General features: G+C 38.9%; 1 long non-coding RNA gene across 1 annotated transcript in view; it reads right to left on the bottom strand.

Moving 5' to 3' along the window:
• Positions 1-5,659: 5,659 nt before the first annotated feature.
• Positions 5,660-25,474, bottom strand: part of LOC133621997 (uncharacterized) — a 33,416-nt gene continuing 13,601 nt past the window's right edge. Inside the window, exons 2-3 of the long non-coding RNA XR_009817727.1 lie at positions 9,979-10,358; positions 5,660-5,782 (exon numbers count right to left, since the gene is read on the bottom strand). This is a non-coding gene — a long non-coding RNA (uncharacterized lncRNA). The remainder of the gene's footprint in view (positions 5,783-9,978; positions 10,359-25,474) is intronic.

The following is a 25,474-nucleotide window of genomic DNA, read 5'->3' as shown; positions in this document are numbered from 1 at the left end:
AGGGTCACTCCGTCTGTGTTGTCAAGGCTGCCAATCACCCACACAGTGAGTGCGAGGCAACTGTTGCCAGGGAAACAGCAGTGTAGTTGCTAGGCACCTGGAGCTGTGCTCACAATAGTCATTTTGTTGCTTAGCGCGCGCACACACACACACACACACACGCACAAATACAAACAAAAGTGTGCCCACATTGCTTTGTCCAATCAACAAGTTTACACCACGCCAGAGTGAAATTCTCATTAAAATCCCTAATTGCATTCTGCTTTGTCGAATGCGCGCTTTGCTTAGACAGTGCTTAAAAATCATGCAACATTAAGTCACTGGAGTGCAATTCATCATATGCGCACAGATGCTTAAAAATATAATATTACAAAAATATTAAACACAGTACGCCGCTGACTTTGCAGTCAAACGCTTAGCAACCAAGCTAATGGAGCCGGAATGTTTTATTCCGACATGGTCGCCCTCCTGATTAATCAGCATGCCTAGCGACCCGCACCTCAACTTGATCAATAAAAGACATAAACATCCATCATTCCGGCTAAAAATAGTAACATATAAGCAAAATCGATGCCTTATTTCCCTATTGGCTTGCGGAGCCCCTGAACCTCATGGCTGATGTGTGTGGAGTCATACATATATGTAGGCACAGCAACCCCCATTTCCCCCAAGTAGGTAAATGTAGTAGAATAGTAATACTGGTCCATACACTGTAAAGTAAGCATAATGGAGTGACGGTTGCATTACTTTCACAGTCACATTTAAAGTCATTTACTGTAACCACCGAGCTGTGATTTTACAGTTATTTACAATAACATTAAATGCTGTATTTTACAGTTAATTACAATAGGTTGAAATTACCTATAATTATAGTTAGCTATATAAATTACTGACTATTAGTCATAATACTTTCGCAGTAATGTGAAGTATCTTTACAGTCAATCAATCAATCAATGTTTATTTAAATAGCCCTAAATCACAAGTGTCTCAAAGGGCTGCACAAGCCACAACGACATCCTCGGTACAGAGCCCACATAAGGGCAAGGAAAAACTCACCCCAGTGGGACGTCGATGTGAATGACTATGAGAAACCTTGGAGGACCGCATATGTGGGTAACCCCCCCCTCTAGGGAGACCGAATGCAATGGATGTCGAGTGGGTCTAACATAATATTGTGAGAGTCCAGTCCATAGTGGATCCAGCATAACAGTACGAGTCCAGTCCACAATTCACTGTAAGTGCAGAGCTGGGATTTTACAGTTAATTACAATAAGTTGAAATTAACTATAATTAGGGATGTCCGATAATGGCTTTTTGCCGATATCCGATATTCCGATATTGACCAAACCCTTAATTACCGATACCGATATCAACCGATAGCAATAAATACAGTCGGGGAATTAACACATTATTATGCCTAATTTGGACAACCAGGTATGGTGAAGATAAGGTCCTTTAAAAAAATAAATAAATAAAATAAGATAAATAAATTAAAAACTTTTTCTTGAAAAAAAAGTAAAACAATATAAAAACAGTTACCGTATTTTTCGGACTATAAGTCGCAGTTTTTTTCATAGTTTGGCCGGGGGTGCAACTTATACTCAGGAGCGACTTATGTGTGAAATTATTAACACATTACCGTAAAATATCGAATAATATTATTTAGCTCATTCACGTAAGAGACTAGACGTATAAGATTTCATGGGATTTAGCGATTAGGAGTGACAGATTGTTTGGTAAACATATAGCATGTTCTATATGTTATAGTTATTTGAATGACTCTTACCATAATATGTTACGTTAACATACCAGGCACGTGCTCAGTTGGTTATTTATGCCTCATATAACGTACACTTATTCAGCCTGTTGTTCACTATTCTTTATTTATTTGAAATTGCCTTTCAAATGTCTATTCTTGGTGTTGGGTTTTATCAAATAAATTTCCCAAAAAAAATGCAACTTATACTCCAGTGCGACTTATATGTTTTTTTCCTTCTTTATTATGCATTTTTGGCAGGTGCGACTTATACTCCGAAAAATACGGTACATAGAAATGAGTAATTAATGAAAATGAGTAAAATTAACTGTTAAAGGTTAGTACTATTAGTGGACCAGCAGCACGCACAATCATGTGTGCTTACGGACTGTATCCCTTGCAGACTGTATTGATATATATTGATATATAATGTAGGAACCAGAATATTAATAACAAAAAGAAACAAGCCTTTTGTGTGAATGAGTGTAAATGGGGGAGGAGGGTTTTTTGGGTTGGTGTACTAATTTTAAGTGTGTGTTTTTTATGTTGATTTAATAACATTTTTTTTTTTAAATCAAATAAAAACCGATACCGATAATAATAAAAAAACGATACCGATAATTTGCGATATTACATTCTAAAGCATTTATCGGCCGATATTATCGGACATCTCTAACTATAATGGTTAATTATATAAATGACTAATAGTTGCAATATTTTCGCAGTAATGTGAAGTATCTTTACAGCAATTTACTGTAAGTGCAGAGCTGGGATTTTACAGTTAATTGCAACAAAATTACAACAATGTGCTGTAACTTCACAATTGTTGTTTTACTGTTCATTAATGTCTCGCTGTGAAATATTGGTACATTTTTACAATATAGTAGTATTGGAGCACTTTTCCCGCCTCTTTGCCATCACTGGTACGCCTCTGTGGTGGCACGATGCAATATTTGAAGTAACATTTCAACACTATTAACTGCCAACCAAACATGCGTAAAAAGAAAAACAAACTGTGGGGAAGAACACTGTGCTTGTGAGGCAAGTCTCTTCACAAAAAATAACAAGTCAAGCTGACTGCAGTGTATACTCCCATTTGTCCCATGTGAAGTGAAGTGAAGTGAATTATATTTATATAGCGCTTTTCTCTAGTGACTCAAAGCGCCTTACATAGTGAAACCCAATATCTAAGTTACATTTGAACCAGTGAATTGTTTTCTTTATTTTTCTTTACTTATTTTTATTTTTTGCTTTCTTATGTCCCAATAAATTCAAGTTGCTGTTCTATTGTTAACGTCACTTTACATATATACATATGCATACCTGCCAACTACTCCGGTTTTCCCGTAATTAGTACGGTTTTCATCAACCTATTCCGGGTTACGGTTGCAGTGATAAAAAAAAAGATTTTTTCATTAATTAAAAAAAATTTTTTTTTTTAAATGCGCGAGGCTATTTATAGCACCGCTGCCAAGCACGAGGCACCTGTTGCCATTGTTTCCAAACGAGCGAACGATCATGGAATCAGCCGGAGAAAAATCGCAAACGAGTCTTAAACCGAAAAGAAAACTGCAGTCATTCCGTGAAGAATATTCAAAAGCCTATCCGGGAATAATTATCCGTTCCAAAAAGGGTGAAAACTACGCGAATTGCACCTTGTGCAGACAACATTTTTCGATCGGACACGGAGGAATTAGCGATGTAAAAGACCACGTTGGGACAAAAGAACACAAGTCTAATGCCGTTGCTAGCGATACAAGTGGAAAACTTTCAACGTTTTTCGGATTTTAGCCACAAAAAGGTAATGACACCAATGTTATCTATTGGAATTGTTTAGTACTGTTATACTGTTAAAAGTGTTTATACTATTTATGCTTTCAAGTCCAAGTTGAAGAAATCTTGTTAAATGTTGACAGCATAACTACCAAAATACAGAAGTATGTCCTTAATATTTTTGCAGTGCTATTTCTGTTGAAAAGTTAAAATGATTACATTAGAGATGTGATGTGCCACTTTTCAAGTGTCTGATGGCTTAAATTAATTTTCATTAATTTTTCATATTTTGAATTCTTTTGAAAGGCTTACAAAAAAACTACATTTGAATTGTAATTCCATGCTATTGACAGGACTATTAATTTTAATGAAGTTAGCTTACCATGTTTACAGTATGATAATTGTGATAGAAATGTGAATTTTAGGCACAGAATATTTTATACAATTGAACAAGGCAGTAGATTATACAAGCTTGGACAGAAAGTTAATAATGACACCAATTTTTTTTTTAATGGAATTGTTTAGTACTGTTTTACCATTTGTTTACTGTAAAAAGTGTTTATACTGTTTATACTTTCAATTAACAAATTGAAGTCTTGTGAAAGGTTGACAGGATAACTGGCATTAACTGTCAAAATAATTTCAAACTATTGAAGTTAGCTTACAGAATAAACATGTCAATCAACCCATATGATTTTTGCTGTAATATTTTTGTTTTGAAAAGTCACTGTGACTGATAGAAAAGTGATGGTTTTAGCAAAATTTTAACCTGTCTGAATGCTAATAATCATTTTGCGTCGGGGGGATGAAGCCTGAACCCCCCACCAGGACTTTGTCCTGGACCTACCGGGGCCTGTGGCCCCTGGACCCTGGCTACTAGGTTTTTCTGATTTCAAAAGTTGGCAGGTATGCATATGTATATATTGATATAGTCAAGGTTTCTGTGGTTTATCTGTTATACAGTGCTCAATACCGGGGTAGAGCGGAATATACGTTGGGTCAGGAAAAAACACAGAGGCTGCTTCATCCCTACAAGCCTGTTTCGCAGGTTTCCCTGCTCTTCGGGGGATTTTATTGAAATGTCTGTATTTGTTACATATATGTAGGGTATATATGTGTCTGTGGTTGTTACATACTGTATATATATGTAGGGTATATATGTAACAACCACAGACACTTCAATAAAATCCCCTGAAGAGCAGGGAAACCTGCGAAACAGGCTTGTAGGGATGAAATAGCCTGTGTTTTTCACTGACCTAACGTATATATATATATATATATATATATATATATATATATATATATATATATATATATATATATATATATATATATATTTTTTTTATATACATATATTTTTTTATTTATATACATATGTGTGTGGATATATACATATGTGTGTGGATATATACATATGTATATATATATATACACATTTATACAGACATATATATATATATACACACATATATATACACACACATTATATATATATATATATATATATATATATATATACACATGTATGTGTATACCAAATCATTACATTCTGCCATGAAAATAACTGAATATGTGGTATTTATTTGTGTAGAAAATGCAGCGTTATGTACATCGATATTGCATCATACAAAGATAAATATGTCAACATCAATGGATCAGTTTTCTGCCTTTTATGTGTACAATCCTGCAAAATGGTTGGTGAAAAGAGGCTGACAAAATCCTCTCACCGGTGATGAGATTATGGTCTCTTCTCTCGGGGGCACGGCTGACTGACAAGAGATGGTTTGTAATTAACATGTGACTTCGGTGTTAATCTCCCTGAACTAATGCCTTGGAGGAGCTTTGGGTGGAGGGGGTGGGGGCTCCGGGTGGGCTTGATCTTATAGTGCAGGAGGTCGCCTCATGCAGGAGATCCTCGCAAACTCATTTCCTCCACAGGTGTTAAGAGGGGCGCGCTTGATAAACCTAGGGTGCTAAATGAAATCAGCATTGAAGCGAGTGGATTTGATGATGATTGCATCCTGGTTAAAGCTTAGCCATTAAAAGCCCCCCAGGACCATCATCATCACCCCCCCCCCCCACCTTCTGTTTGACCAACGCCCGCTTGAGGCCCGGCGACGCTGACAAAGCCTCCACTCGACTACGCGTATTCTCAAGCAATAACATCCACATCTGTATTATCAACCCAAGAATACCCGTGGTCGAGAGTGCACGCCGTCGTCTTTTCCAGCGAGGCCGAAGGGTCAGCAGCGCCTATAAGACAGGACACATGTGAAGACAGTAACAATGCAGCGGCCTTTAAAAAAATAAATAAATAAAAACTCTTTATCACCTGAGTGCATCTCAGTAAACACATGCATAAGCTATATACTCCTTTTGTATTGCATACAGAGCACGGACAGAAAGGGGGTTGAGTATCATCAATTAGACGAATTACCAAACACATGTTTGCTTCTTACCTCGCCCTGACCCCCCCCTCGCCCCCCTACCTTTCATTCACGCTCTCAATCCCTTCCTTTTTACGAACGCCTCCTCAACGCCGGGCGCCCACCCTCCTCGGGGAGAATACATTCAGACTACAGGTTCGCCAATTAGGGGAGCAGTTCTTGTCAATCAAACCGGCATCCATCGTGGAAGTAGGGGTGGGTGAGGGCGGGGAGTGGGGGGGCATCCATGGGTAAAGAGTGGGCGGGGAGTTGACGGCATGTTGCATCAGCACCGAGGACAGCTCCCTCCGGAGAAATGTTACTACTCTTTATGCTTTTAAACATCTGATTACTTCTACACACTTCAAACATCAATGTGTTTATTTTTTATTTCAATTACCGTATTTTTCGGAGTATAAGTCGCGCCGGAGTATAAGTCGCACCTGCCGAAAATGCATAATAAAGAAGGAAAAAAACATATATAAGTTGCACTGGAGCCCGGCCAAACTATGAAAAAAACTGCGACTTATAGTCCGAAAAATACGGTATATACTTTTTAATATTGAACAAGCCACAGTATATCAACCAACCCTATTGACTTACTACACTTTTTTTTAAATCATTTTCTTTAAATAATAATAAAAAGGTAAACAGGTGTCTCAAGTTACACACTAGTAGTAATTCCTGAGACATGGAGAAGGGGGGGGGGGGGGGGATGAAATAAGCTCCTTTTCGGACATGTTGAAGGGTGCATGTAAGTGTGAACATGAGACGTGAAAAATGTCATCACATTGGAGTATCAAGTACTTTACTGTGGTTCCATTGTGGCATTTCTAAAATGTTAGTTTAATGTTATACTGTACAATGTCCTTTATTTTTTTTAAAAGATGCCTATAAATGAAATACATTATTATTATTATTATTATTATTATAATTATAATTGTTGTATTTATTAGTTTAAAATATTGTATATATGTTTTTATTATTTTAAGTATAAATGTTTTATTTTATTAGTATTATAAATTATTTGTATTATTTATAATGTATTTTAATTCAAATGTTCTTTATCTTTTTGTAAACATGTTTGAAGTCAAACTCTAACCATTACCATGTCCATAGTAATAAAATGACTGCTTTTGTACACGTTACACTTGTGCCACCTGTAGCTTCCGGAACAAATGCAGTTAGATTGTGCAACACCCGTTATTTTCAACAGTGTGTCATATCCTCAAATGTGATCATACTCAAATAGCTTAATAGAAGTAAAGAAATTGTCATTGTATCACTCTGCAATACAGTAGCATTTATGTATATATGCAGTGGATTCAGGCCCGACTAGTGTGTTGCCTAAAGGGCCTGTGGTTAAAAAACAACAACAGAAGAATAGGAGGGGGAGAGCAGTTGTTTTGTACTTAGAAAAGCATATATATAATGTAGACTGGTTGCAATAGTTTGCTGCCTAAAAGGTAAAACATTTTTAAAAAAATCTGAAAATTGTGATTGTCTAAATGGGCTGCAGAATAAATCCAAGCAGGAAGTTACAGTACATGTAAGAATTGCATATTGTTGCTGTCCCATGACAAACATGTATCTTCAAGTGTTGTACGTTTATTCATTCTAATGGTAAAAAAAAAAATTAATCTGTTTTGACTTTGTATTTCTTATTAAAAAAAATTCAAAATGAATTTGCTTCATGGGACGGTGACGCCGTAATACTGTTTATATTCACACCAGGGGGGATACCTAGTGATTTACTTCTCACATGCTACTGTAGTTTTCCGCCTAAACGGGTTGTAGATGAAATGAGTTACATTCTAAAATTGAAAATTAATGCTTTTCAATTTTAGGTTCTTTTTATCTGACATTTTATATATTTTTTTGAATAAATACCGCCAACTCACCACATTTAGACGTACACATTCTTCACCGGAGTGCGCGATGGTATGTACAATACCGTATATACAGACAATACCATGCAAAAACTTTTACTATGATTTTTTTATGAAATGGTTACTACGTTAGAGCAATGTTTTAATCTTATCAGTCTGGTTTTCTCGTGGAAACGGACCCCTTTGTTATGTCATGCTAGTCTAGTCTAGCGAAGCAGCTAAACGGGGTTGCGAACAGGAAGTGTTTGAGTGGCAATTAGAGATAAGCCTCGACTTCCCTACAATATACACCAGTGGAACATAGATGCAGTGAAGTTACGTTAGCGAACTGTATTTTATTTTATTTATTTATTTATTAATTTTCCTGAGGGAACTCTCCTGAAGGAATCAATAAAGTACTATCTATCTATCTATCTATCTATCACCAGAGTCTGATTTTGTCACAGTTGTCTCGCAAGTGCCACTGCTCTCCATGTCCCCCCCCCCCCCCCACCTTACCAACAATCATCCTCCTTGAAACGGGAGTCAGGCTCGAGGTTTTACGTTTGGGATTTCATCAGATTGGGACTTATTGTCACTTGCTGCGGTGTTCGTATCAGAGCACACGCCGACGATTGCAGAAACTGATGCTTGACACGATTGTGTGGCTTTATTATTATTTCACATATTATTAACCTACTCGGTGGCCTAGTGGTTGGAGTGTCCGCCCTGAGATCGGTAGGTTGTGAGTTCAAACCCCGGCCGAGTCGTACCAAAGACTATAAAAATGGGACCCTGCTTGGCACTCAGCATCAAGGGTTGGAATTGGGGGTTAAATCACCCAAAAAGGATTCCCGGGCGTGGCACCGCTGCTGCTCACTGCTCCCCTCACCTCCCAGGGGGTGAACAAGGGGATGGGTCAAATGCAGAGGACACATTTCACCACACCTAGTGTGTGTGTGATAATCATTGGTACTTTAATTAATTAATTTGATTTTTTTTTTACCTTTCTTTAGCATTTCTGCCATTGGAATTTAATGTATAAAACGGGTGTGGACAAAAAAAAAAAGTCTTCGAGCTCCTCAAAGGTGTTCAAACACACCTGACTTGCCGCCCTCTTCATTAAACCAGCCACCGACCAACCGTTGGGATGATCCCCTTCCTTCCTTCCTTTTCCAGGGGGGAGGGGGTGCACTTTAACCATTTACGTCACATGACCTCCTCCCGCATCCACATATTCACATGATTAGCCTTTCATTTATTGCTGCGCTGCGTCGCGCTAACTTTATTTCGCGGCAAAAAGACATCTGGTTTTTCCCATTTAGGAGGGAATCAGTTTCCTCAATTGACTTGATTAAAAGTGAACTGGCTCCAGCTGGAGGGCCTTAATGCACGATGCTCAGTCTGCAGGGTCCTATGGTGTCTCCTACCACAGGCCTATTACTCTACATTTATATATATACACAGCCTGTGTACCTGACATTTTACATGTGGAGGCAAACACCAGAGCGAGTGCATGCTGCATTGCTGCTTAATTGCTCGGAACTAAAGGCGGCTGCTATGATGATGACGAGGAGGATGATGATGATGGTGACGCTGTAAACCTCCTGCTACAGTACACTGCATGACAATAGTCACCACATACAACATCACTCATGACAACGTTTTGAATGAATATATACAAGTGCAGATCTCTGCCTTTCTTCTAACTTTTTAGCCTCAAACTTTATTATACTGTACGGGTTCTCTTCCATTGTCACAATTGGGCTCTTGCTCAGGGTTCCAGCACATAGCCAGCACCCTCACCTGTCCACGGGTGTAGTGGCGAGCACCACCTAATATCGCCTCATCGCTCAAAATAGAATAGTACACTAGTATTATAAGTCCCTTTCTATTTTGGATTCCTTGCCCCGCCAAGACGCCTCGCTCCTCTAGCTGCGTTATTACCATCATGGGGTCCAATCTTCATGTTTGCTCCCGTCCAATCAGAACCTCTTTTCGGAACCGTTCCGGCCGCGTTGAATCCACTTGAAGGATCACGTTGTCATAAAGTGGCGCCTCCGTCAGGAGCTGACATTGTTGTTTGCCTATTCTTTTCCCTCCCGCACCATTCAAACGATGGCTACAAAATAAAAGAGAGAGATTTTCAACTTACCGCTCGGTAGGAGAGAAGCCGCTCCGTTTGTCTCCACATTGGATCCATGCTGAAGTGCTGGGGAGGGTAGAGGGGGGGTAACGCCCTCCCCCCCTTCTTCCTCCTCTTCCTACTCTTCCTCCTCCTCTTCCTCCACCCTCGTGCCGTTTCTTTCTGTCTCGTGAGCTAAGCGGGAATCACACAACCACTCCTTGTTTTTTTCTTCTTCTTCTTCTTCTTGTTCTTCTTCCTCCTCCAAACCATGGGCGAGGGAGAGAGCGAGAGGGAGGGAGGGATGGAGGCAGCATGCAACAGCATCAGCATCCCATGCAAGTCAGCTCCATCCTCCATCCTCCTCCTCTTTCTCCTCCTCCTTTCCTCTCCGCTCCTCCTCTGTCTTACTAGAAGGGATCAATGGAGAGACACATCACATTTATACCCACAGGCTTGGAAATGGAGTTGTTAGTAGAAAATCATAACATCTCCATAAAATGTGGTTTGTCTTTGAGGTTTTTTTTTTTGGTTTTTTTTAAGACAAATACATTTAATTTCAAATATACTCAAACATCAATTCAGTCATTTGTTGCCTGGCTAAATTCTGGCCCTAGGCAGGATTGCTATTTGAGCCCACCCACTTTAACATTTTTCTCACACTTTTTATGTAAAACAATATTTTTTAAATTAAACTTTAAAACTGTTTTTTAACATCATTAAAACAACAATAATTGTTTAATCGTTTGTTTGTTTCGACATTCAACACTGAGCTGTCCATATTTTCTTACACTTCAAGTGTTAAATAGTAGACTTTGTGTGCGGTTGCAATTCCAAGATGTTAGATGGCAGTAGTGTATAGTGTCAGGAAGTAGTCTTTGCCATTAAAGGGGAACTGCACTTTTTTTTTTGAATTTTGCCTACCCTTCACAATATTTATGGGAGACAAGAACACGATTAAAAAAAATGCCCGATAATGGCTTTTTTGCTGATATCCGATATTCCGATAATGTCCAAATCTTAATTTCCGATTCCGATATCAACCGATACCGATACATACAGTCGTGTAATTCGGTCTTTTTCAACCTTTTTTGAGCCAAGGCACATTTTTTGCGTCGAAAAAATGCGGAGGCACACCACCAGCAGACATCATTAAAAACGAAACTCAGTTGACAGTAAAAAGTCGTTGTCGCAATTGTTGGGTATGACTTTAAAGCATAACCAAGGATGCATCAATATAGCTCTTGTCTCATAGTAGATGTACTGTCACCACCTGTCACATCACACCCTGACTTATTTGGAGGTTTTTGCTGTTTTCCTGTGTGTAGTGTTTTACTTCTGGTCTTGCGTTCCTATTTTGGTGGCTTTTCCTCTTTTTTTGGTATTTTCCTGTAGCAGTTTTATGCTTTCCTTTGAGTGATATTCCCTGCATCTACTTTGTTTTAGCAATCAAGAATATTTCAGTTGTTTTTAATCCCATTGTTGATTGTCACGTCATGTTCGGATGTACATTGTGGACGCTGTCTGTGCTCCACAGTAAGTCTTTGCTGTCGTCCAGCATTCTGTTGTTGTTTACTTTGTAGCCAGTTAAATTTTAGTTTTGCTCTGCATAGCCTTCTCTAAGCTTCAATGCCTTTTCTTAGGGGCACTCGCCTCTTGTTAATTTTCGGTTTAAGCATCAGACACATTTTTACCTGCACCCTGCCTCCCGCTGTTTCTGACATCTACAAAGCAATTAGTTACCTGCTGCCACCTACTGATATGGAAGAGTATTACACAGTCACTCTGCCGAGCTCTAGACAGCACCGACACTCAACAACAACACATCATTTGCAGACTATAATTACTGGTTTGCTAAAAATATTTTTAACCCAAATAGGTGAACTTAGATAATCTCCCACGGCACACCAGACTGTATTTCACGGCACACTAGTGTGCCGCGGCACAGTGGTTGAAAAACACTGGTGTAATTAACACATTATTATGCCTAATTTTGTTGTGATGCCCCCCGCTGCATTAAACAATGTAACTTTACCATGAATTGATTAACGTGGACAAGTTGAAAAACTTATTGGGGTGTTACCATTTAGTGGTCAATTGTACAGAATATGTACTGTACTGTGCAATCTACTGATACACGTTTCAATCAATCAATCAAAAACAAGGTTTTCCAAAATAAGAGAACAACTTCAACTCCAGTTATGGAAAAAAGTGCCAACATGGCACTGCCATATTTATTATTGAAGTCACAAAGTGCATTATTTTTTTTAACATGCCTCAAAACAGCAGCTTGGAATTTGGGACATGCTCTCCCTGAGATAATCCTAATACCCACTACAACTATGGGAAATATTATACTTTGACTTTCACAAAGTGCATTATTTTTTATTTTTTTTAAACATGCCTCAAAACAACAGCTACAAAAACAATGAAGGCACAGCTTCAGTCCAGAGTATACTAGAGCATACTTGCCAACCTTGAGACCTCCAAATTCGGGAGATGGGGGGCGGGGTTGAGGTGGGCGGGGTTTGGTGGTAGCGGGGGGTGTATATTGTAGCGTCCCGGAAGAGTTAGTGCTGCAAGGGGTTCTGGGTATTTGTTCTGTTGTGTTTATGTTGTGTTACGGTGCGGATGTTCTCCCGAAATGTGTTTGTCATTCTTGTTTGGAGTAGGTTCACAGTGTGGCGCATATTTGTAACAGTGTTAAAGTTGTTTATACGGCCACCCTCAGTGTGACCTGTATGGCTGTTGATCAAGTATGCCTTGCATTCACTTATGTGTGCGTAAAAGCCGCATATATTATGTGACTGGGCCGGCACGCTGTTTGTGTGGAGGAAAAGCGGACGTGACGACAGGTTGTAGAAGGCGCTGAAGGCAGTGCCTTTAAGGCACGCCCCCAATATTGTTTTTTGGGTGGAAATCGGGAGAATGGTTGCCCCGGGAGATTTTTGGGAGGGGCACTGAAATTCGGGAGTCTCCCTAGAATATCGGGAGGTTGAAACCGATACCGATAATTTCCGATATTACATTTTAAAGCATTTATCGGCCGATAATATCGGACATCTCTTCTTCAAAGTCCTCTAAGACAACTTCAAAACCCTCCATCAACTATTTGTATTTACTCCACATTCATGTTATCATGCTCATACCTTTGTGCCATGTGTTGAACCAGCAGCACACATCTATAATCTGTACACTTTTCCTGATGTGCAATCTAGACCAGTGTTTTTAAACCTTTTTGGAGCTAAGGCACATTTTTGTTCATTGAAAAAATATGGAGGCACACCACCAGCAGAAAACATTAAAAATGTGAACTCGGTAGTTGATATTGACAATAAAAAGTCATTGTTGCAATTGTTGGATATGAATTCAAACCATAACCAACCATGCATCACTATAGCTCTTGTCTCAAAGTAGGTGTACTGTCGCCACCTGTCACATCACACCGTAACTTATTTGGAGTTTGTTGGTGTTTTCCTGTGTGTAGTGTCCTGCACTCCTATTTTGGTGGCTTTTCCTGTTTTGTTGTTATTTTGCTGTGGCAGTTTCATGTCTTCCTTTGAGCGCTATTCCCCACATCTGCTTTGTTTTAGCAATCAAGACTATTTCAGTTGTCGCTATCCTTCTATGTGGGGACATTTTTGATTGTCATGTCATGTACGGATGTACTTTGTGGACGCCGTCTTTGCTCCACAGTAAGTCTTTGCTGTCGTCCAGCATTCTGTTTTTGCTTACTTTGTAGTGAGTTCAGTTTTAGTTGCGCTTTCATGAGTCTGGAATGATTTATAACCGAGAAAATGCACAATTAAAGACATCTTTTCATGTTGGAGATATATTGTAGTAATGTATTTACCGTATTTTTCGGACTATAAGTCGCAGTTTTTTTCATAGTGCGACTTATACTCAGGAGCGACTTATGTGTGAAATTATTAACACATTACCGTAAAATATCAAATAATATTATTTAGCTCATTCACGTAAGAGACTAGACGTATAAGATTTTATGGGATTTAGCGATGAGGAGTGACAGATTGTTTGGTAAATGTATAGCATGTTCTATATGTTATAGTTATTTGAATGACTCTTACCATAATATGTTACATTAACATACCAGGCACGTTCTCAGTTGGTTATTTATGCCTCATATAACGTACACTTATTCAGCCTGTTGTTCACTATTCTTTATTTATTTTAAATTGCCTTTCAAATGTCTATTCTTGGTGTTGGCTTTTATCAAATACATTTCCCCCAAAAATGCGACTTATACTCCAGTGCGACTTATATATGTTTTTTTCCTTCTTTATTATGCATTTTCGGCAGGTGCGACTTATACTCCGGTGCGACTTATACTCCGAAAAATACGGTACTCAATCAAAATGAACATTTAAATGCAAAACGCATCAATTAAGGCTATAGAATTATAAAAGGAAATTGCTGAATAGACAACATTTAATATTTTTATTTCCGATCGTCCAAATATGTTGACCCACACATGTCGAAGGATTCTTGTCTGTCCACCGTCTGTCTTTGCAGCGCGTGTAACGATCTTTTCTCGGACACAGGTGCTAAACAAAATGCAAAATAGTGCTCCCAAAGCAGTGATGTGATAATAAATCACTCTGCGTGTGCTAAATAGTCATATGTGCATTTTCTCCTCACAGTATTGTGAGCGTTTTGATGATCAGCAAATACAGGTAAAAGCCAGTAAATTAGAATATTTTGAAAAACTTGATTTATTTCAGTAATTGCATTCAAAAGGTGTAACTTGTACATTATATTTATTCATTGCACACAGACTGATGCATTCAAATGTTTATTTCATTTAATTTTGATGATTTGAAGTGGCAACAAATGAAAATCCAAAATTCCGTGTGTCACAAAATTAGAATATTACTTAAGGCTAATACAAAAAAGGGATTTTTAGAAATGTTGGCCAACTGAAAAGTATGAAAATGAAAAATATGAGCATGTACAATACTCAATACTTGGTTGGAGCTCCTTTTGCCTCAATTACTGCGTTAATGCGGCGTGGCATGGAGTCGATGAGTTTCTGGCACTGCTCAGGTGTTATGAGAGCCCAGGTTGCTCTGATAGTGGCCTTCAACTCTTCTGCGTTTTTGGGTCTGGCATTCTGCATCTTCCTTTTCACAATACCGCACAGATTTTCTATGGGGCTAAGGTCAGGGGAGTTGGCGGGCCAATTTAGAACAGAAATACCATGGTCCGTAAACCAGGCACGGGTAGATTTTGCGCTGTGTGCAGGCGCCAAGTCCTGTTGGAACTTGAAATCTCCATCTCCATAGAGCAGGTCAGCAGCAGGAAGCATGAAGTGCTCTAAAACTTGCTGGTAGACGGCTGCGTTGACCCTGGATCTCAGGAAACAGAGTGGACCGACACCAGCAGATGACATGGCACCCCAAACCATCACCCAACCATGCAAATTTTGCATTTCCTTTGGAAATCGAGGTCCCAGAGTCTGGAGGAAGACAGGAGAGGCACAGGATCCACGTTGCCTGAAGTCTAGTGTAAAGTTTCCACCATCAGTGATGGTTTGGGGTGCCATGTCATCTGCTGGTGTCGGTCCACTCTGTTTCCTGAGATCCAGGGTCAACGCAGCCGTCTACCAGCAAGTTTTAGAGCACTTCATGCTTCCTGCTGCTGACCTGCTCTATGGAGATGGAGATTTCAAGTTCCAACAGGACTTGGCGCCTGCACACAGCGCAAAATCTACCCGTGCCTGGTTTACGGACCATGGTATTTCTGTTCTAAATTGGCCCGCCAACTCCCCTGACCTTAGCCCCATAGAAAATCTGTGGGGTATTGTGAAAAGGAAGATGCAGAATGCCAGACCCAAAAACGCAGAAGAGTTGAAGGCCACTATCAGAGCAACCTGGGCTCTCATAACACCTGAGCAGTGCCAGAAACTCATCGACTCCATGCCACGCCGCATTAACGCAGTAATTGAGGCAAAAGGAGCTCCAACCAAGTATTGAGTATTGTACATGCTCATATTTTTCATTTTCATACTTTTCAGTTGGCCAACATTTCTAAAAATCCCTTTTTTGTATTAGCCTTAAGTAATATTCTAATTTTGTGACACACGGAATTTTGGATTTTCATTTGTTGCCTCTTCAAATCATCAAAATTAAATGAAATAAACATTTGAATGCATCAGTCTGTGTGCAATGAATAAATATAATGTACAAGTTACACCTTTTGAATGCAATTACTGAAATAAATCAAGTTTTTCAAAATATTCTAATTTACTGGCTTTTACCTGTATGTTGCACAATAATGAAAAAAAAGATGGATTGCACGCCTTATTCTGTTGACTTAACAGACACTTTGCACACGTTTAGTAGATCAGCTGTGCGTGTGCTATCAGGTTTGGGCGTGGTTTTAGTACACACAAACCTTTAGTAAATCAGGCCCAAAGTGTTTATTCTGTAAGGGCTGGATCTTCTAAAGGTTTGCGTGTACTAAAACCACGGCCAAACCTGATAGCACATGGACAGCTGATCTACTGAACCGGTGCACACAATACTGGGAGGATAAAATGCAAATATTGGCATTTTATCAATCCTAAAACTTTTCTGCGGCCGCTGTGTTAAAGATTGTGTTCAAAGGAAGCAATGGCACTGCAGCTCCGTCCTACGTATGCGTGCCAACATATATGGACTGTCAAAAATAGAAGTATTAGACATACCATCAATTCAGCAATATAATTTTATAATTATCGCTCTTTTTAAAGATGTTTGTTTTTTCATTTATATAAAGAAACGTCTTGCAATATGCATTTTCTTGCATCTGGACCAGTCACTAAATGCGAGTGTGTTAAAAAAAAAGTGGGTTTCATGTTGTAGATGGCACTGCAGGACTGTTTTTAAAATGTCCATAAAAAGTGGTACACGTCTGCTGCATGTTTAACAACATAGCAAAAGGCTACAGCATGCTAACCGGAATGGTGCAGTAAATCTCTGTGGTGAAAGTCGCGTAGTACACGTAAAAACTTCATTTAAATTATATGCAAACATTTTTGCACTTGTAATTAATTGTACACGCAGTCAAAGTACATGCCCACAAATAGTACACACAATTTTATGGTTTGCACACGTTGTTTACCGCATTAGTAGATCAGGCCCTATTATACTTAATACACATTACTGTTTGATTGTAACGTGCATCTTAGTTGTAGTTTTCATTGCCAGATTTGGAGGTGCTCAAATCGCCATGTGAAATGGCTAATGCTAATCAGTAGCATATATGTGGCAGAGCCAATGTAAATTAGCATTGAGCTCGCGCATTTTGAGAACTTTCGAGCGTTTTCCATCAGGCATACTTGCTTTGTTGGCATGGAAAATTGCAACATGACCTGGAGGCAGTTTGGCGCTTTGTCCGCTCTGAGTGCTTGTTTCTCCGCCAAGTGTTTGAACCGAGCCTGCATCCGGACGTGACGTCACATGCAACAAGAGGGATCGAAATATGGCGCCGTTTGACTTTGCGTTAACTCGGTCACTCTGTACCTATGGCAGTAAGAAATTCGGTAGCCATTCATACTCCTGACACATCTAACTCGCTAGAATGTTTCCGTCAATTTGACATGATCGTTTTATGAGTGACTGAGCAGGAAGGAGCTTGGAATACGTTTGCAGTAGAATTTTATATGAAGCACCCTGTCACGAAACAAAACGGGGCCCCCCCACACAAAAGGTGGGGAAGGGCCGCCCTGATTTGTTACTCTTTTTCGTATCAGAAAACTCTTCAACTCCTATTATTTTCCTGGCAAACACACCACATGATGGCGCTGTTATTGAAGCCCACTTGTTGGACCGACTTAACATTTTCCACAGTGTGACTTCATGGTGTTTTCCCAGATCCCTACCAGATTTGGTACGCACCGTTAGGGGACCGACAAGCACATGTGTGCAAAATTAGAGCAAGTTTGGTTTGAAAAACATGGCCACAACCGAGTAAAACATGTTTGCAGAGTAGCACGGGCAGAAATTAGCTATTGACTATTTGTCTAACAAATATAAAACTTTGTTGATATCTGTGTTACATTTATGCTAGCATGTATTTTACTTTCCAAAAATTGTTTGCTTTCGTCGATTGTGCGAGGACTCAAAAGAGTCATTTATAGGGAAATAGTTGTGAAATTTGTTGTAAATGTTTATTATTGTTTTATTTTGGATCTCCTGTCATCTTCACCTGTTATCGCTAATAAGCGTCTCACAGCATAACTACAGTCGAGTTACACAGTATTAAACATGTGCGCACTGCGACTTCCTGTTCAGTGCAAAATAGGCTTCAAAATAAAAGCACCTTTGGCTACAAGACGACGTTTATTGTCATCCAGACATACAACAAATGTTCTACAGCAACTGCGTTAGATTGGATAATGATGCAATATGTACAAACAGCTAGCCTAAATAGCATGTTAGCGTCAATTAGCTTGCAGTTATAGATTGACCAAATATGCCTGATAAGCCCTCCAACAAATCAATAACATCAACAAAGCTCACCTTTTTGCATTCACGCACAGCATAAAAGGTTTGGTGGACAAAATGAGACAAAGAAGGGGTGGCATGAATCACATCTTTCTGTGGCAGCATCGGAGAAAGTTGTACATGTAGACAAACTACGATGAGTTCAAGGATCGCTGAAATCAGTAGGACAAAACGGTGCTTGCCAAATACTATAAATCCCACTGTTTAATATAAACAGTGGGATTTCTAACAATTAGGAAGAATTACACAAAATATATTAAAACAAAAAATTATTTTGTTTCTTCATCTTTTTCCATTTTCACACATCTCTAAAAGAGGTCCAGGGAGCCACTAGGAGCCACGCTAAAGAGCTGACCCCCGGATTCGATTCTGAGACTCCATCTAGGGCTCCATCTAGTGGCACGCCAAAGAATCACTTGATTTTTCCTACTGTTCAAACTGTGTGTGATGTTACACAAAAATATTAAATATACTTGTGAAATAAAACATCTGCCATGTTTTTAATGAATACTTAGGCCTACTATGCTACTGTATTTTAATTTTGGGCATTATGGAGGTACTTGGAGAGGCAGCTGTTTTCTGAGGTGGTACTTAGTGAAAAGAGTTTGAGAAGCACTGGATTGGAGTATAAAATATCAAATAAATTATCATATGAAAGCAGAAAAATCGAAATACAAATATGTGTAAAAATGAGGAAACCTAGCGCAGGTTAAAATGTTCTTTATTGTCGACCACTCCCTTTATTTCTCTCGGCAAAGTCAGGAGAGAAAATGTGTTATTTTCATTTCGCTTATGTTGACAACCGCTTACGTGGACGTCAGTCAGCCAATATGAGGGATGCATCGGTGGTGATGTATTTTAACTCTGGTTTAGGCAATAGGGTTTTAATTAAGCACTTGTATTGTACAACACTGAAACGGAATAAAACATTTTACCAAAAGCATCTTCTTTTTTTTTTTAACCTTGAATGTATTCAAATGTTCTTTCATAGACAAAGTCAACAGTTCTTTTGATTCCAGTTGATTCTTTAAAAAATATGTTAGTCTCATTTCTGTTTACATGACTCTAAGGTCTCATTTTTAACGAGCCGCTATGTTCACCACATTTCATCATCCATATTTCTATAATCAAATTGGTTTCTACTTAGGGAAGGATATATTTTTTGATTTTGTCACATGCCGTTTCCAAAGCATTTGTTAAAGGTCTCCCCCGCTACAATTCTATTTATATTTAATAAATACATTTGAGTCCAAATCTTCAATAACGGAGCATGATTTGTGATCTGTAGGCGCTGACCTTTTATTCCATTTCTAATATAGCGGAGTGAAAATGAATTACTATTTCTATTTGCATGACGGTGTGCTTTATAATTGCTTGTTGAAGGTCAAAGGTGATCTTTTCTTATCCTCCATTCTCAGCGGGCTCACAAGAAATATTAAAAAGATCTTCAGACGAGTGTTGGGTGGGTCTATACCCCAACACCAAAATGTCAATATGATACTGGTATCGATTCCAATATTGCAATATGACATTTTGACGTATCAGAAGGAGATAGTGATATTATTAGATATGATTAGATATGATCATTTAACTAATTTTCCCTTCCTGTCTCATTTTAAGTATTTGTTGGTTCTTATGTTATTGTCATTTCTGTGAATGCTGACAAGCATTATTTGAATGCTAACTTTATTTTTTAATTTAATTTTTTATTTTTTAGCCAATTTTCAATCCGTTTACCACTGAGCCATATAACTTGGTACTTGACATATGCTAACTGTTAGCATGCTAACTTTTTTTTTTTTTTTTTTTTTTTTTTTAGCAAATTTTGCGTCCGTTTATTCCAGAGTCATATAACTTGGTTCTTGAAATATGCTAACTGTAAGAATACTGTTAGCTAATTTCATATCGTTTTTAGCTAGTTTCGCAAAGTACTTGGAGTCATTTAACTTTGTACGTAAAAACAATCCATTTCTGCCGCTTATTCCCTTCGGGGTCGTGGGGGGCGCTGGAGCCTATCTCAGCTACAATCGGGCGGAAGGCGGGGTACACCCTGGACAAGTCGCCACCTCATCGCAGGATCAAAAAAATGTTTTGCTAATTTTTCAACCGTTTTCCCCAAAGTCATATAACTTTATACATGACATATGCTAACTGTTAGCATTCTAACATTATCACGCTAACTTTTTTAGCAATTTTCACAGGCGCACACCTTACAGTCTTCATTCAACACATGACGTACGTGACATATGCTATTTTTTGGCCATTTTTGCCGGCGTACATTTTACAGCAGTGTTTTTCAACCTTTTTTGAGCCAAGGCATATTTTTTGCATTGAAAAAATCCGGAGGCACACCACCAGCAGAAATCATTAAAAAAACGAAACTCAGTTGACAGTAAAAAGTCGTTGTCGCAATTGTTGGATATGACTTTAAAGCATAACCAAGCATGCATCACTATAGCTCTTGTCTCAAAGTAGGTGTACTGTCACCACCTGTCACATCACGCCCTGACTTATTTGGAGTTTTTTGCTGTTTTCCTGTGTGTAGTGTTTTAGTTCTTGTCTTGCGCTCCTATTTTGGTGGCTTTTTGTCTTTTTTTGGTATTTTCCTGTAGCAGTTTCATGTCTTCCTTCGAGCGATATTTCCCGCATTTACTTTGTTTTAGCAATCAAGAATATTTCAGTTGTTTTTATCCTTCTTTGTGGGGACATTGTTGATTGTCATGTCATGTTCGGATGTACATTGTGGACGCCGTCCTTGCTCCACAGTAAGTCTTTGCTGTCGTCCAGCATTCTGTTTTTGTTTACTTTGTAGCCAGTTCAGTTTTAGTTTCATTCTGCATAGCCTTCCCTAAGCGTCAATGCCTTTTCTTAGGGGCACTCACCTTTTGTTTATTTTTGGTTTAAGCATTAGATACCTTTTTACCTGCACGCTGTCTCCCGCTGTTTCCAACATCTACAAAGCCATTAGCTACCGGCTGCCACCTACTGATATGGAAGAGTATTACACGGTTACTCTGCCGAGCTATAGACAGCACCGACACTCAACAACAACACATCATTTGCAGACTATAATTACTGGTTTGCTAAAAATATTTTTAACCCAAATAGGTGAAATTAGATAATCTCCCTTGGCACACCAGACTGTACCTCACGGCACACTAGTTTGCCGCAGCACAGTGGTTGAAAAACACTGCCTTACAGTCATTACATGCTAACTGTTAGAATGCTGGCTTTTGTAGATAGTTTAGAATACGTACGCCTCAGAGCCATATACCTTGATACTTGTCGCGTTAGAACTGTCAGCATGCTAACGATAGCATTCCAGTTCGACTCACGCGTATGGGCGACTAGCGTGTTTACGCAGCTTGCGCATACAACATTCACACGCAATTCCAACCGGAATTGCACAGATTCTTGTAATTACTATCATTGTTATTAGGGATGTCCGATAATGGCTTTTTGCCGATATCCGATATTCCGATATTGTCCAACTCTTTAATTACCGATACCGATATCAACCGATATATACAGTCGTGGAATTAACACATTATTATGCCTAATTTGGACAACCAGGTATGGTGAAGATAAGGTACTTTTAAAAAAAATTAATAAAATAAGATAAACAAATTAAAAACATTTTCTTGAATAAAAAAAGAAAGTAAAACAATATAAAAACAGTTACATAGAAACTAGTAATTAATGAAAATGAGTAAAATTAACTGTTAAAGGTTAGTACTATTAGTGGACCAGCAGCACGCACAATCATGTGTGCTTACGGACTGTATCCCTTGCAGACTGTATTGATGTATATTGATATATAATGTAGGAACCAGAATATTAATAACAGAAAGTAACAACCCTTTTGTGTGAATGGGGTAGGGAGGTTTTTTGGTTTGGTGCACTAATTGTAAGTGTATCTTGTGTTTTTTATGTTGATTTAATTAAAAAACAAACAAAAAAAAAAAAAAACGATACCGATAATAAAAAAAACGATACCGATAATTTCCGATATTACATTTTAACGCATTTATCCCTAATTATTATTGTAGTAGTGTTTTTCTCTCTCAAATATGCTAACAAACTTACCTCAAAAATTACATCAAAAATAATCTCCGTCAGGATCATTTAGAACAAATTCGCACCACTAAACAAAAGTGTCCTCTGGACAAAAACCAAAACAAGAGAATGTGTCCGAAAAGGAGCAGGTAGAAGCAAAAGTTTACATTTCACTCAAATTTTCCTGCAGCGTGTTTACTTGTGCAAAGCTGGACAGCCAGTTAACATCCAAATGTCCTCCAATAAACACACAATGTTGGTCTTTTCTTGCATTTTAGTCAAGTCATTTACAAAATGTAATCATGGTCGGCGAGCAGCTACACAACAACTAAGCACACAATAGCACACAAGCTGGACATTGGTAATGCGTGTCCTTAATTGAACCCAACGTAACATTTGTTAATATAAACAAGTGTCAAAGAAATATGGTTGCATATTACTTAGAGATACAAAGTCTCCAAGGCAGATGCGTATTAGAAAGTATCCAGTAACAAACGTGTCCGCATCACTCAACTTAGTGTTTCAAGCGCCTAACTTCATGATTTTTCTGTGTCCACTAGGTGTCGTCAAAAAACAATTACCACTTCAATTTAAAGACAGCATGCGTCCGTCCTAAGGTTTGTGTTTTTCATACCTACCATTGTTCCGAGTAATTTAATTAGATCAAAGCTTTTTCTAACTGTGTCTACTAGGGTTGTACGGTATGCCGGTATTAGTATCGTACCGCGATACTAATGAATCATATTCGGTACTATACCGCTTCTGAAAAGTACCGGTCCGCCACCCCCCAGCGCCCCCGTCGTCGTGTCATTGCTGGTTTACGAGCAGACGAGCATGTTCGGCAGCACACAATCACTGAGTACTTACAAGCAGACACAGTGTGTAGACAGAAAAGGGAGAACGGACGCATTTTGACTTAAAAACTAAAGATAAAGGTGAAGTTATAACACTTTATCGCCCTTGTAGAGGTTGCCCTTCTGTGGGTTCTTCTGACACAAAGATCCTTTTGTGAGCCCGGTAGTCTGAGGTAACAAGTCTTTTATTTTCATAAAGCAGCGTGGTTTTGCTTTCCAGTAACTCCAACCATGTGTCTCGTCCCGGCTGCTGCTAATAAGGGCGACAGGTGATTAGATAACAAGCCCCAGCTGGGCAATCTACTCACCTGCCGCTGTCTTCGAGGCCGGTCCTTACACACCCCGCTCCGCGGCAGGCCCGCAGACCACGCCCCCCTCCACAGCCCTCAAGAAGAGGTGCTTTAAGACATGTCTAGCTAGCGAGTGGTTAAAGTCCAGCCGCAGTCAGTAGTGTTTTAGCTACTTCTAAATCACTAATCTTGGTCTCCATGACGACAAATAAAGTAAGTTTCTTACAAGTATCATCCCTGCAGGACAAGGAATAGCTAAACATGTTTCACTACACACCGTAGCTCACTGGCGTCAAAATGTAAACAAACGCCATTGGTGGATCTACACCTAACATCCACTGTAATGATACCAAGTACAGGAGTGTATCTAGTCGATACTACTATGATTACGTCGATATTTTTTGGCATCACATCATCTTTCGTTTTTTTTTAATGTATATTAAGTATATAAACTCAGGAAATATGTCTCTGGACACATGAGGACTTTGAATATGACCAATGTATGATCCTGTAACGACTTGGTATCAGATTGATACCCAAATGTGTGGTATCATCCACTAATGTAAAGTATCAAACAACAAAAAAATAAGTGACTATGACATTTTAACAGAAGTGTAGATAGAACATGTTAAAAGAGAAAGTAAGCAGATATTAACAGTAAATGAACAAGTTGATTAATAATTCATTTTCTACCACTTGTCCTTCATAATGTTGACAAATAATAGAATGATAAATGACACAATATGTTACTGCATATGTCAGCAGACCAAATTAGGAGCCTTTGTTTGCTTACTTACTAATAAAAGACAAGTTGTCACTATTTTATTTAAGGACAAACTTGCAATAACAAACATATGTTTAATGTACCCTAAGATTTTTTGTTAAAATTAAGCCAATAATGCACTTTTTTGTGGTCCCCTTTATTTAGAAAAGTATCAAATATTTTTGGTATCGGGACAACACTCGCATGTACTATAACTGGTGCTGACATCGGATTGATATCGGTATCAAAAAATAGGTAAATATGGTGTTTGATTTGATAACCGTGGTATCGTATCGTAAGTACATTTGGAGTATCGCCTGTCACTACCTCACACAAAAGGCTTTCATGTTGGAAAATAATCTCGAACCTTCCCTAATGTGTCGGTTTATGAACGAGAGGTTAAAGGTCATGATTGGAGTATATTATTATTTGCAAGGCTGGGTGATTCTACAGAGTTGATTGGGTGTTACCGGTATTAAATAGTCAAATGGCACCGAGCGTGGCGTTTGATGCAGAGGTGGGCGGGGCTTGGGGGCAAAGCCCTAATGACTTGTTTATTGTGGCGATGTGACAAAGCTTTTACAACACTTCCCCTCTCTCTCCCCATTACGTGCGGGGCGGTCGCCGCCGCAACATGAATCGTTAATGTTGCATTTACGGTCACTTTGGGCTCTTATTGTCCCTGCAGGAGTGCAACTGGAGGTGGATACCACATGGCAAGCGGCAGTAAATAAGCAAATCAATGCAAAGTAATGTCATGTAGTCCTTTCAGGCAGGAAATGGCTGAAAGGAAGAGGCTGTGCGGGGTGAATTATTCCTTACTGTTCCTTTAAAAGTCACAATCATGTAAATGTGAAGGGGAAAAGATATTCCCAGTTGATGTTTGAAAGTCACCACTGTTGCAAATGGAAGTGGCCGTGCGACAACTATTCTTTACTCAAGCTTTAAAAGTCACACAAACGGCAAATTACAGGAGGAAGGGGGTTCATATGGCCCCATTCGTCGACGTTTACCTGACACATGAAATGTGACAAATTTTGTGCACGATCCACTTTA

Source organism: Nerophis lumbriciformis, linkage group LG25 (genome assembly GCF_033978685.3).
Source record: "Nerophis lumbriciformis linkage group LG25, RoL_Nlum_v2.1, whole genome shotgun sequence".
NCBI classification, from domain to species: domain Eukaryota; kingdom Metazoa; phylum Chordata; class Actinopteri; order Syngnathiformes; family Syngnathidae; genus Nerophis; species Nerophis lumbriciformis.
Note: the sequence above shows the minus strand (reverse complement) of the source record. Positions and strands in the feature narration are given on the sequence as shown.